Here is a 15,382-nt window from a genome sequence, read left to right as displayed (position 1 = left end):
TGAGGACTATATTGTGTGAGCAAGCAATCAGGTATTTAATCAGGGGTCTATGAGAACAGAAGAAAGAAACAAAGTTTAGTGACCAGAACAATTTATACACCAGTTTACTAAAAATATATTTTTATTGATTTCAGAGAAGAATGGACAGGGAGAGAATGATAGTAACATCAATAATGAGAGAGAATAATTGACTAGCTGTCTCCTGCACACCCTCCACTCCGATCAAGCCTGCAATGTGGGCATGTGCCGTGTCCAGGAATTGAATAGTGTCCTCTTGGTTTATAGGTCAGTGCTGAACCACTAAGCCATACCTACTATAAACCAATTTTTTGAGTCTGTAAGGCTAGCAGTCAAAAAGATTTCTGGATTTTTACTCAATGTTTCTTTTGCTGGAATGAAAACAAGCAGTGACAATCTGACAACCTCCTTATCTGTAGTTTCATTGTCTCTGATGATGCTATCAGGTGCTCAGGTAAATTCTTCATGGCTTACACAGTAACCACCACTGAGATTGTTCAAGCTGTTGTGTTGACTTTTCAAGTTTATGTCATGTCCTTTAGCTGCAATTTGCCCTTGCAAAGATCAGAAAAACAGTTTTAGTTTTTAATAATGTCAAGTCAAATGATAGGAGAAAAATAAAACATTAGTTCAGCAGGTTGTAGTCAGAATATTTTTTAAAACTAGAAAAATTCAGGATCCAATCTAGTTTACAGGTGAAAAAGAAAACTTTAAAAACAATTAATTGCATTATGGCCTAACATGTACCTCTGTGTGTTATAAATTCTATTGAAAAAAATTTCTCCCTAAGATTGCCCTCATTTATATCAAAGATTGTCAATTTAAGACTATTTACTACATTAATTCCAATTTCAATTTGGCTTAATTATTTTCATAAATACAACAAGAATAAATTGACCATATAGGCTCCCTTAAATATGCTTTGCTGGAATCTCATAAGGAAATTCTGTATTGAACTTCTTTTTTTTTTTTCCCCTAAACGCCTTCTTTTTTTTTAAATTAATTTCTTTATTGATTAAGGTATCACATATTTGTCCTCATCCCCCCATTCCCATCCCAAACCCCTCTCCACGCATGCCCCCACCCCCTTGTTGTCCGTGACCACTGGTTAGGCTTATATGCATGCATACAAGACAAGTCCTTTGGTTGATCTCTCCCCCTTACCCCCACCCTCCCCTACCTTCCCTCTGAGGTTTGACAGTCTCATCGATGCTTCCTTGTCTCCAGGTCTGTTTTTGTTCATCCGTTTATGTTGTTCATTATTTCCCCTAGATGAGTGAGATCATGTGATACTATAAATACACTTATAAGAACCGAAAATGAGACAAGCAATAATGGTTATGCTGAGAGGCAGATGAATCAGTCTGTAGTGAGTTTCTTTCTGGGCCAACAGTTCTTTTGAGTCCCAATTTCAATGTCAAACAGTTCCTTATGTGTACATGTCAGCAATGATATTTCAGTTCTGGGTGGTGGACAAATGGTGGTAATGCAGGTCCGACCCTCTCTGGCTTGGTCCTGGGTAACCTGCCGCGATGCACAGCTGCTGACTGCTATTATGGCAAGGCGTCATCAGTGTCTTCCACCACTGTATTGAACTTCAATCAGCCACTCAGGGTGAAGAAAGAAGCCACATAGTAACCATCAGTATTAGCCTGCTATTCTGATAATTTTGGGTAAATTCCTCAAGTTCTTGAGATTCACACAAATGTCTTGAGGTTCTTTCTTTGCCATCTCTCAGGAAAGCAAACTTTGTTCCTTACCTGAGAAGACTACCATGAACCATGTAAATCAACAAGGTACTGTTTTTCCCCAAGGGACTTTTATTGGCTTCCAAAGTCAATCTGAATTCCCTAAATCTTTCTCATGATTTCCATAGTCTATGCATGCCTCTCTCAAACATGACATTCCAGTTAAAATCTTGGTTAATAAAACCAGTTTCCAATAGTGTCCTGTTATAAAGAGAACAAATTCTTATTGAATTCAGGTAAGCAAATATATTGGCATGAAAATAAGAATATTCATAATTTAAGTTTTCAAACTCTGGAGGAAGTGGGGAGAAAAATATAAATGCTTTAATACTGCTTATCAAGTTATAGTTCACTAAACTGCTCTAAAAACAAGCCTTCTTATTCTTGAAAGAAAAAAAATGACTTAAAAATCAGCAATATTTTTTTTCTTCTTAATCCTAGCCTGAAGATATGTTTCCATTGATTGTTAGAGAGAAAGTGAAAGGGGAGAGAGAGAGAGAGAGAGAGAGAGAGAGAGAGAGAGAGAGATGTGAGAGAGACATATCAACTGGTTGCCACCCACATGTGCACTGATCGTGGCCAGGAATTGAACCTGCAACTCGGGTACAAGCCGTTAAGTGGGAATAGAACCTCCTGACCCTTTTGGTGGGCCAATGCTCTAACCATTCAACCATACCACCCAGGGCAAAATCAGCAATATTTTGAACAAAGTCAGAAAAATAACAATTTCCTCAGTTTATTCAGTCCCATAATCTATTCTTATTTATATTGATGATTTGCCAGTATTTTCATGAATCCACTTATTCCTTAGGGTTCTAGGAATATTCATCCAGTTAAAATATATGACCTGAAAATTTATTCTCATAAAGCCATATTTTAGAATAAGTCAGAGCTTTTCCATGGATATTTCTGAAGATGTAAGATATTTGCAAATACATCAGGGTAAAAAAAAATGACAACAAACAAACAAGCAAAATTAAAAAAAAAAAAGATGTCATGATTATAGATCTAATTATAATGCAATTAAAAAAATATTCATTTTTTTGGTAACAACATTTTAATGTAACACTTAGAATTGCAAAGAAAAGTATATCACAAATTTTTAGATCCTGGGAGATTTTTATATAGTTTCTAGAACATCCATCCTAATAAAAAAATATGTGTTTACAAATAGAACATAGTTATTATTTCTTTATTTGACAAAGCTTCCCATGTACTTCAAGTATAACAAATACTCCTTATTAATTTAAATTTTCTCTCCTATAAGGAGAGAGAAAAAATATATTAAAGTATTCCAGAGGCCCATTGAAACAACTCAAAACCATTTCTAGGTTAAGAAAACGTCTCTTAATATTGAAGCTCTGGAAAGGTTGGAGAAAGGTCTTTTGTTGCATCTGTTTGGTAACTCCTACTAAGATGGCTGCCTAACTTATTTGGGCCTTTGTATTTAGATCCAAGTAAGTGGCTCCACTATCAACTAAAAAAGTCAATCGATCCCCCTCCCTGAGGCAACCCTCCCCCACCCATAAGTTGTATCTGGGGCTCCTGTGGAGAAATAACAATTTGTTTGGGAAAAATCAAGGGCACTCCAGGGCCTCTTTATTTGTCATCAGAGTTACCACTCTACTCCACTGCCTGCCTATGTGTCTCTCCTTCTCTCTCATTTCTCTTTTTCCTCCATCTGAATTTCCCTTATTGAGTTTAGGACAATCCTTCTTCCAATGTCCTTCCTCCCTGCAATATGCACATTGATTTTCATCTAGAGGTCCCCATCTTTCATATCCCTTTGCATCCTCTGATTTCTTCTTTACAAACCTTACACAACTTTCAAGTATCTTTTAGTTGGCCTCTTCTTAACTAAGTCAGAAATAACCAATTTTAGAACAAATTACTATTTTCCCATTTCCTTAAAAATATGTCTTCATGTTATATTGTAAATCAAAAGATGCCTTAATCAATAAACCAAATTAATTTGGAGTCTTTTATTATTAATTGCTAGCACTAGTGGGCTCAGAGTAGAATGTCTCTGTCAAATTCTGGGCCCCAACATGGTGGAAGTCTTTTCTATTTATGCTTTTTTTTCAGCTCTTTGTCTTCCAAATTTGGAAGGAGACTTCTAGACCTTCTGAGAAAAAAAAAAAAAAGTCCTGTGTGCTGGGACAGGACCACAACACCACATCTTAAGGCCTGGCTTGGTGCCAGCACTGACAACTCTGTCTGGGGCATAGTTTATGGCCTCTCTGGAATAGGAGTAGTCTTATTTTCCCTATTATTTAAGCAAGCAAGGGTTTACAGAAGCCAAAATAGCAGGGTTAAAATTTCAAGCAGCAATTTTTACACAAGATGGAGGTTACTATGCTTCATTCCCCACTGGTTTTATGTACATGAGTCAAATCATTGACTCTTGTGGGTCATTGTCAGGGAGGGAGTTATATTGACCCCTGAGGACTATAATCTTAATTTTCTGCCAAATAAAGTCAGTAAGCCAGTTCATAAGGGCCCGGATGAGGGCCAGGAGTAATAATTAGAGGGTCTGAAGAATCCTGGACTCTCTATTCTGCATGAGCTGTCTTAAGCCAGGTGTGATGAAGCCACGTGGGGATCCAGTGGACCTTGACTGCCATGGGGGTGGTCAAGATGATGGTGTGTGGTCCTTTCTAGGTAGGAGTCAGTCCATGGGTGGCAAATTTCTTTATCTAAACAGAGTTATTAGGTTGAGTGTTTCAGACGTGCTCCTGGACTGCTTTCTGGGTGGACTGTAAAGCCTGTAAGGACTTGAGTAAAGATTGGTTATGGATTTCAGCTTTTTCTAGATTGGGCAGATAGTACTTATCTCTTAGAAGCTCTGCAAGCTTAGTGTGGTTCCGTGTAATTTGGTGAGGTGGGTAGGTTAGGGTCTGGAAGAGTTACTAGAATCTGTAAGGGCCCCACTGGTTGTAGGGCAGCTTCCTTGGCTATTTTGTCTGCTTCCTTGACAAGTGTAGTGGTGGCTGCTACTGCCTGGAGGCAGACGGGCTACTTAGTCACAACGGGGTCAAGTCTTCTGGACAAGTAGGCTACTGGCCTTTTCTAGGGGCTGAGACTTTGGGTGAGAACCCCGTTGGCTATGTCCCTTGTCTCACATATGTAGAGGTGGAAATACTTAGTTACACTTAGTTGTGCTAGTTGGCCCATCTTCCTTGCTCTGCTCCTGTCTGTCTAACTGCCTAATATATTACCTCAAGGATCCTGGCTCTGAATTCTTTTAAGGAAAATGGACGTCAGTGGGCTTTTCTAGCTACTTTCATGCTGAAGAAGGATGGAGTTTTTCTTTTTAGAGCCAAGAGATCTTTGATGTCTGTCAGAGGGATGATGAGACTGGAGACAAACTGTATTATAAAATTTAGTATTATTGAGCACTTAGAATAGCAAGAGATAACAAATGGTCTGGTGGAAGGGAAAGAAAATATTTCAGTTCTAATAACTTCTATTGAAATAGTATTTTTTCTCCTTAAAATCACCCATATGTTTATTAAAAGAGCTAAATTAAGAGCAATTCATTTATTGCATTCAGTTTGGCCTGATTGTTTGCATAAATACAATAAGAATGGTAACTGACTATCAGATTCATGATTGAATCTTAATGTGCCTGGTAGGGCCAAGGAAACCAAGCCATCCAGCTGCAGTGGCTCTACCTGGGCCCATGCCCTAGGATATAAGGCCCATCTCAGTAGCCCTCCTACTCCTCATGGTCTAGAGCAGGGGTGGGCAAACTTTTTGACTCGGGGCCCACAATGGGTTCTTAAACTGGACTGGAGGGCTGGAACAAAAGCATGGATGGAGTGTTTGTGTGAACTAATATAAATTCAAAGTAAAGGAGCAGAGGGGAGAGCAAGAGAACCCTCCGCTCTTTCGGCTCCGCGGGCCGGATAGAACAGCCGAACGGGCCGGATCCGGCCCGAGGGCCATAGTTTGCCCACGGCTGGTCTAGAGTGTGTGGGGGTCCCGCAAGGACACAGAGGCATCTTTATTGCCCCCTTCTACTCTGACCAACCACCAGCGATGGCAGGGTATGGGCCTGATGCTCCAGCACCATTTATTTTCAGGCCTAACAAGCAGGATACCAGGCTTTCTTCATAGCACTCTTATTGGCTTCAAGTCTTCAGAGTTCAGACAGGGCTCTTTAAAACATGATACTCCAGTCAAAGTTTTTGGCCAATAAAACCACTATTGGAAACCGGTCTTATTAAATTTATGCAAAGAAATGCATTGCCATGATTTATTTATTAAGAATTGCCAAATTCTGGAGGAATTGTATAAGGAGAAAAATATACTGACATGCTTTAAGATTTTCTGATTTTCCTTGCGAGTCCTTTTTATGGACTTTTCAGAGTAATATTTTTCTAAATGTATTATAATAAAACAGTAACTGCCTTCAAATGGCAAGAAGAAATTTAAAATGTATCTATATTCAAATAGTCACAGCTGTCCCTGTAGTAGGGTTCCCCCTGCTTGACTTGTCCTTAAACAACATATGGTCTCTGGGAGGGGTGACATGCTCTCTCAGAATAAACTAAGGGAGCTTTATCCCTTCACAGGGTTCTCACATGTCACAGGACCTCACAGGATCTGTAATTCCCATGACAGAGGGCTGGTACTTACTACTTCCCTCTGTTCTAAAGAGGCCTGCCCACTTTCCTAAAGTTGAGGTTTGTGCCACCCTTGACATGGTCACACAGGCCACAAAGCAGTACATGGGCTGCCAACTATCTTTCAATAGAGACTGATGGGTATTTTTCCTTGCCTATTTGGGCACCTGCCCTTTTGGCAACTGCATTCAAACCTGTAAGAGAATTAGAGGTTAATATAACGTATTAACATAATGAAGTACAATATTGGCACTGTGGCCACTTCAGGCAGTCAAATTTTCTGCTGCCAAACATGACACATGGTAGGGTTATACAAACATCAAAGTCTATTTTTTTTACCTTCTCACACAAAGCAAAATTGTCCTTGTCTCTCTGGAGTTACGTCCATGAAGATCCAGATATAATCTAAGTCCATTATACAGTTTTCTGCAGGCCACTGTCAGCTGCAGTCAAAGTGCTGAAGTTTTAAACCTTTCAGCACAGTTGCAAATGGGAAACTTGGCCAGCTTCATCCCTGGCCACTTTTACAGATCCCAGGGTCTGTTTCTTGTCTCCTTTTAACCAGCAAGCCAAATGCTTAAGTCTTTTATTATGTGTTGTTAAACACTCATAACTCACTGGGCAGCAACTTGGGTGTCAGGTCACTGGCCTGTATTATTTAATCAATTTCCTTTTAACATTTCTCTTTTTCTTTTTATCACGTACACAACCTTCATAAATTTCACACTTCCAAATTAGCCTTTAAACCTTCTTTCTATGTCTTTAAAAAATGCATAAATATGCCTCAGTCCTTCTATTAAGTATCTCTATTCTAATATTCTTTTCTTTCTGTGATACTATTAGCAACCTGTAGACCTTTTCTTTCCTTTTTCCCTTTAAAATGTATTAGAATTCTTTACTCTTACAAACATTAATTTTTAATAATTATCAAAAAGTAAACAGCCAGCATTTCTTAGATTAACATTTATGAACACACTTTAAATGTACTTTTACTTTTAAGAAAATATACCTTTAACAAAATATAAGAGACCTTCCTCCTGTAATAAAATGAAGAGCAGGTAAATTAAAACTTGTCTAGCAGTTCTTTTTTTTAAATATTTCGATGTTCACCATTTAACCCAGCAATGCTCCAAAGCCTTTAAGTTAATTAAGAAAATTGTTATAGGAGCAGGCTTGGATTTAAACTACTACACTTTTCCTTGGAGATAACATCTAAGGTCACTGCTGCAGCTTCTGTTTCTGGCCCACTGGACCAGCCCTTCCCTAGGCCGCTTGTTCTATAATTGTGAACATCATGTTAGTTTTCTGTTTTTGCCTTTCTTATTTTATGTACACAGATATTCTGAGCTTCTTTTAACAGCTTTTCTGGGTGGAGGTGGGCTGAAACCAATGGGGGTGTTGGCAAAGAGAGTAGGGAGAAATAGGTTTTCATTTATTTTTGCTGGCTTCTCTGAAAAGCCTCTTTGTCCATCTACCCACTTCGTGTCCCCACCGTGCCCTTCATCTCCAGGTGGCAGAATTTGGCTCCTTTTATTTTCTTAATTTTTATCTTTCCCCCTCTCCCCATCTCCTGGTGGGAAGAGATAAGAGCCAGTAACTAACAGGCTATCAATAAATTAACCCTTTGTTTTAAGCATTTCTTTGACATTTTTATGACTTTTTAAACTTTCAAACACTTTTTTTTTTTTACAAATAGTTAACTTTAGAACTCACTTTTTTTCTTACTTTTCCTTCCAAGTAGTAAACTTGCCTGGGTTGTAATCTTTACAAATTTTATACCTTTAAATTAACCTTAGAATTTTAAAATGTAACCCAACACAGCAATCATAAATCAGAGAAAAGGAAATTAAAGTCTCTACTTTACAGATAGAAACCTCCCTAGCTAAGAGATCTCTGGGGAGCTAATACTTAAAAAGAAAGAGAAGGATGGTTAATGTCATCCTGAAATCTCTTTTACAGTTCAGTCCTATTGGACTTCCCCCCCCCGCACCCCCCCCCCCCAACAAAGCAGGGCTGGCTTGCCCCAAACAAATTAAACAAAGAGACAAAGACATCAACAAATACTCTTATGTTTTTAGCCAGACATCTTTCTCAGTTAACAAAAGCACACAAAAGCACAGGATAATACAAAGCAGCTCTCACACTTACATTTACATACCAGTCAGTCCAAGCCACTTCCCCTGCCCCCAAAAGGCAGGCTTGAACTCGGACTGCACTTCAGCAGACATATGCTCAGAAGTTAAACAGTTAATTGGATTCCTGCCCAACTCCCTAACAAAAACAGACTTAGAGGCCTAACAGAAACAGACATGGAGGCCCCCCCTAAACCCCTGCCCCAAGAATAGGATTCTCGACCAACGTCTTGGTGAGAACCTACCAGAGAAGTTATGACTGCATCCAGTCCTTCTTCTTGGTAGCAAAATGACTGGTCACACAAACAAGCAAGCAGGAAAATGAACTCGAATTTATTTAATCAAATTTACTCACCTCCGGAGGTGATTGTTGTTGTTGTTTTTTACTCCGAAAGAATGCAGGGGCATGTCAGGCATCCTCCATATGGCTGCCAGAACCACTAAGGAGTGTCTCTGGGGCCCTGGAAGCTTTCCAGAGGGCGCCTCCACTGGGGACCTTCCCGGGAGGAGAATTTAGAACATTTAAAAGACTCACATCATTATTTTTTTCTTCTTTCTGGGTTTACTCTCTGGGAAGCCAGTGAGATCTTTTCCCCCCTCTTTCAACCACCAATCGAGATCCTTTCTGGGTAGAATCCTTATTATGCAACAGGAAATCTTGTACCTAGAGATGTTATTCCATTTACCAGACCTTCAGCAACACAATTCTAATTAGTCATTGGCTTGTAGCCATTCAGGAAAAACTAAGCTAATGGACTCTGTGCTGGAACCATGGAACCAAGACCAAGCTGCCCATTTTAAAACAAAAGCAAAATAAAAAACAGTAATAAAACTGAAACACATAAGCACTCTCAAATGAAATCCTCTGGTCTTAGAATCTTACCTCGCACTAACCAATACCACAAATAACCTTTACAAGGTCCAAATGGCACAAAGTCCAAATGGAGGGGATAGAGGATTCATGGTATGCACACCTGTTCAACTTTACCCAGTCTTTGACCTTATCCACTCCCTCAAAGACCATTTACTTCCCCCAATAAAGCTTTTGTAGTCCACTGATGCCATGAGAGGGATCTTAGTGAGAGTCCCCAATATAAGAAACTCTAGGCAGCTGTGGTGGGCAATTATCCTGGAGCCAATATGTCTGAAGGTCAGAATCTGCTGCTTTTTTTTTTCTTCTTTATTTCAGAGAGGAAGGCAGAGGGAGAGAGAGATAGAAGCATCAATGTGTTAGAGAATCATTAATTGATTGGCTGCCTCCAGAAAGCTCCATATTGGAGATCAAGCCCATAACCTGGGCATGTGCCTTGACCAATAATTAAACCATGACCTCCTGGTTCATAGGTCGATGCTCAACCACTGAGCAACACTGACCTGGCAGCTTCTTCTGAAGTTAGTTCCTGGAATTCTTAAGTAAATAGGATATTTATCTGCAGTCACATATTATTTAACAGATTATCATGTACAGAATAATGTTATAAGAATGGTGCCTGGGTTACAAGATTAATGGAGGCCAAGCAGGGACCAGAGGCCAAAGTTAGGGAATTTTACCCTTTTCTATGAATGGAAGGAAACCAGTTGCACATATGGGGCCACCTGATAACCTAAGAGTCACATTCTAAGAAGATGATACCAAATGAGTCAGACTCAGCTGGACCTGTCTGGCAGAGAACTCTGTGGTCTGCCTAGAGAATGAAACAAGGAACCAAAGTGCAGGTCAGATGTGGTATCTACCGGCCAAAAGGTAGAGAATCCAGTCTGCTTCCTGTGCTTCAAAATGAAAAAAAAAAAAAGAGAGAACAAAATGGACACAATAGGTCAAAATTGATAGAGAAGTGTCCATTTCCTTTTTATGAAAAGTAATAAGAATAGTCAGAGTGATGTCATATCCTGAAAGTGGTCAAGCCCTTTGCCTTTGTGAGAAGGACATAATTGATGAAATGTGACCCAGGGTTTCTACCTCCTGGGTGTGAGGGGATAAGCTCTTCCTCTTTCCAAAGGACAATAATCAGCTTGGTGCATTAATGCCAGGTGCTTCCTGTGGGACCTCAACTGTGACTTCCAAAATCTCCAGTGAAAAGCAAGAGGCTACAGAATGCTTTATGCATGTTGTTATTGTGGAAAACAGCCAAAAAAAAAAAAAAACACAAAAAACAATGAATTTCAAGTTTTCATAACATGAGGTATAATAGACAGATGGCAGTGGCACATGATTGAGAACACAGAGGAAAGCAAGAGGAAGTAAACTCAGAAAGTTCCCCAAAAGAGCAAGAAAGACTGGGGACTCACTATGCTGTGGAAATGTACCTTAATCTAAGGTTCAGCAAATCTCTGAAAGGTAGGCAGACAAATATTTAGTGAGTGCCTCGTGTACACCAGGAATTTGGTACACAATGGGGAATAGGAGGAGCCCCACTGGCATCCATTATAATGGCAGCATGTGTTAGTCCACTGAGACAGCAAGTAATCAAAGTACAAGATAATAAATTAATACTTTGTCCTGGGCATACCCAGCATCAAATTGGTGTAAGTCCTATTGCTGTCTTGGTGAGATTTCTGGAGACATTCCTACCATCCCTTTTCAGATAGGTCAGGGTACGGTCTATGGATAAAATGGACTCATGGGAGATTTAAAACATGGACAAGGATGAGTATCATACTCTGGCAGCTATTGCAGACAACAGTTGTGCTTCTCCGTTTGACTTTTTTTATGGTTGTTGTTAATCCTCCCCTGAGAATTTTTTTTTCAATTGATTTTTAGAGATTGGAAGGTGGAGAGAGAAACAGAGAGGAAGAGAGTAACATCTATGTGAGAGGGACTCTTGATTGGTTGTATTCCACACACTCTGTGCTTCCACTGGGTCCAGGATTGAAACTGCAACCCAGGAATGTGCCCTTAACTGAAAATCAAAGCTGCCATCCTTTGATGGTGGCTGGATCTCTAACCACTGCACCACACAGACCAGGGCCCCTTCTAACTTCCATAAGTGGAAGGAGATTAAATGTTTCTGGAAACAATTGAGACAAAGTAGAGGCAGGATCCAGAAATGGAGAAGACATCGCCCAGTAATTCTGGGGCAGAAAGTCAGAGTAAGACTGGAGTCTTAAACAGATGCTTCCATCATGAGGGATTTGTGCCAAATATCGATTTAAATTTTCCTCTAACATGTTCAAAAGATTTGAAAATATATGTACCACTAATTTGAACCCCCACCCAAGTTTTTAACATTTCTTCATAGATTTTGTAAGACATACAACATTACTGGGGCAATGTCTTGTATCATACTTCTCTTGTAGCTCTAAAGAAAATTACTTGCATTTTTTCACATTTTAAATCAATTAGTCTTTTATATTATTCAAAATGTCTTGCTTTCTATGGGCAATTGTTTGTGCCTTCACGGGAGGTCTTTCGTGTTCTGTATACTTTAAAATGTTTGTTTTTCTTAAAATTTTCCAATGAAACTCTCCATGATCAAAGCAATAAAAGTGTTTTTTGTTTTCATTGTTCTTTTTGTGTGTGTATGCAATTTTTTTCTTTACTGATTAAAGTATTACAAATGTGTCCTTATCCCCCCCTATTGCCTCCCCCCCCCGCTACCTCCCCACTCATGCCCTCACCCCCCCCCCCCCCCGGTGTCTATATCCATTGGTCAGGCTTATATGCATGCATACAAGTCCTTTAGTTGATCTCTCTCCCTTACCCCCACCCTCCCCTACCTTCACTCTGAGGTTTGACGGTCTGATTGATGCCTCTCTTGTGTATGCAATTTTATCCTAATTGTTTTGTAGCTGGCCCAAGTTACAAGCTTAGGTCCTATTAAAAATCATTTAGGATGTTTTCCTTGGACTTATAATTCTAGTTTCAGTAATTAGTTTTGTTGATCCTGTTTTTGTTCCTTGAGAAGATGTGTTTTATCAAATTACCAGTGTCCCTAGAAGCTTTTTCTGTATTAGCTGTACAATAGCAAATTGTACTCTCTATTTGTCATGAATTTTGTAATAGATCTTCTTCCAGTCTTTGATCTTCCAGTCTTTATTTTCAATTGTAAAAATTGTCCATACTTACATTCTAATCTAATTTTACTTTAATTGCATTATAAATAAAATAATCATATGAATTTAAATCAAATCACCAATGCCAATGTAGATAGGTGTCACTGTAACTCATTCTGTCTCCATAAAGTATTCAAGTGAAAGTAAAAAGAATTATTCAAATTGAATCAGTCTATTGGTGTTGACTATGTCAATGATGTGTTGATGTTAATACTGGAAACGATGCATTGCAATAGAGCAATAATAACACGTAATACAACACTTAGAATAAATGTATTTCTACCAAAACAACAAAGCTGTGTTTCATGGTGAAACATTTGATACTGCTTTAGTTTTAAAATTTAAATTAAAACTTGTTATATTTAGATAAAGTGTAAAATTCAACTTTCCAGGAACACCAGCTACATTACAAGTGCTCGATAGCCACATGTGGCTAGTGGCTACCACACTGGATACTGCAATTCCTAGAAAATACTCAAATGTTTTAAATTGAGGACATACTTCTAAATAATCCATGAATGAAATAAGAAATCACAAATGATATAGAAATACTTTAAATGGAATGATATTGAAAACAGAATGTACAAAACTTTGAGAGATTTAGATAAACATGCATAGAGGGAAATTTTATAGCATTTTAGCCTTATGTTAGGAAAGAAGAATTTTTTAATCATTTAGAGGATATTTCAATTAATATATTGGTAGAGGCTATGGGTATTATTATCTTCTCCTGAAGAACATTGAGTGTGTTTGTCATTTAAGCAGACACTTAAATTATGGGCACATCACCTTGACCATTGGAAGGCTAGTTTTAGATGTCATTAGTCAGGGGTTATTCAAATTTTGTTGTTCGTTTATGTAACTTCCTTAACCCTCATGTGCTTTTTACTCCTAAAATATGTATGACCCTTTAAGGATTTCAGTGAAATACTTGGTGGATTGGAGCCTCAAATTCTGTGTCTGCTGCTGGAGTACCTGCTGACATCTCTGACCTGCTCTTCCTGCCTTCCAGGACAATTTTCCCTGGACCCTTTGTAGGTTAAAGTTCCTGGGTCAACCAAAGATTTAAGGAGTGTTTACATGCAGAATTTCCAAATCTCTGCCATGATTGGATGTCTGTGTTTTAATGGAGTGTTCTCCATCAGTGTCTACCTGCTCTGGTTGCCCCCACACTCCATTCCACTTCTCTCCAGTCACTGTGAATTTCTGCCTGAGTGTTATTCCTGTGTGAGCTGGACAAAGTGCTCTTAGGGAAGCCACATGAATGTGGCAGTAGTGTGGTTCACTTATCTTTGCCAAAGGGTATTGACTAAGATTTGAATGACCTAGAGGGCCTGTGTGCACTTGGTGACTTCCCAGTGCCTCAAACAGTTGTTTTACAATTATTATTTTGTATTTTTTTCCATTGTTCATCAATGTTGTTCCAGGAGAATTGGGAGCAGGAATCCTTCCCTGAGATTTTAGCAGCTGGTTTGATCTACCAAGGAGGAAACAAGTGTGTCTCAATGGACACTTCAAAGTGCACAAATCCTCGTTTTTCCTGCTTTACTCCAGTGTTGAAATATTGTTGTTTTTTTAATTAACAAAATATAAAGTTCAACATTTTCACAGCCTGGGCCAAGAAAACCCTCTCTCCCCAGCCCATCCTGCCCACACCATGTCTTTCTTACTGATTCACAGACTGTGGAGTATCCAGACAGGCCCACACCTGCCTACCCCCCACTCTCGGACCCCGAGTGACAGCAGTGGAGCAGCATCTGTCCTGCCTTCTGAAATGTTATGGGCAGCATCTTCTCTGATTTTTAATAATGAATGGAACGAGAGAAAACAGTATGTTTGATAGAATTAAAAACTATTTTTTTTAGAATTTTTAATGAATGTTATCTTTTGAGTGACTTGCCTTTAGAATCACTGATTGGGTGTCATTTGGTGAAATGCTTGTATTTTCTGTTATGAAAAGAATTAAGCAAACCAGTGAGAATATCAACACTTAAAGAAATTTATCTTGGGGGGTGGGAGAGGTCAGCGGGTGGGGGGGAAAGGGATATATGTAATAGTTTAAACAATAAAAATTTAAATTAAAAAATTATCTTGCTATTCTAATGGAAATGCATTGGTTTTAACTTTTACTCATTACCTCTGGAATTGCAATTCTGCTCACTTAGAAACAAGATGACCTTGGTTCACGTATCTTGATTTACAAACTCTCCCAAACATAATATAGAGATGTGACTTAATTCCAACCGAAATGCCATTAAGGTTCTTTATGAAAATTAAACAAGTGTTTTTAATTTCACATAGAAGAAAAAGTGCCTGAGAATAATAAAGGAAATACATAAATAAGGAAATCAAAGCTACTGTCATCAAATCAATATTTTATTCATAAGGAGTAGAAAAATAGAAGACAGGAACAGAACCAAAAATCCTGCCATGGTCTTGGGGTGTATGAAAACTTAATAGTGATAATGGCTGTGTTTTTGTCCATGGGAAGTGAAGTGCTGATGTAATAAATGGTTCTGTATGAAGACTGTCTTAAGTATAAACCAAAATAAGTTTCTGTTCTGCCTGGAGACACTTTCCTGACTGAATCTTTCAGCACAAGAAATTATCTGGCTTTCTTAGGTATCCCCTATGTCTGAGAAGGGGGTTCCATGGGCTCCCGTCTGGGAGACCATGGTTAAATACGGCCTCTGACAGTAGAGGGTCTCTGACCAGCAGGTGAGCATTCTGATTCACCTGACTTGAGGCTGATTTCTGAATGAACCCCAGCACTGTCATGGTTACCTCCACATTCATCCCCACC

This window comes from Plecotus auritus (genome assembly GCF_963455305.1).
Source record: "Plecotus auritus genome assembly, chromosome: 4".
NCBI lineage: Eukaryota > Metazoa > Chordata > Mammalia > Chiroptera > Vespertilionidae > Plecotus > Plecotus auritus.
Note: the sequence above shows the minus strand (reverse complement) of the source record.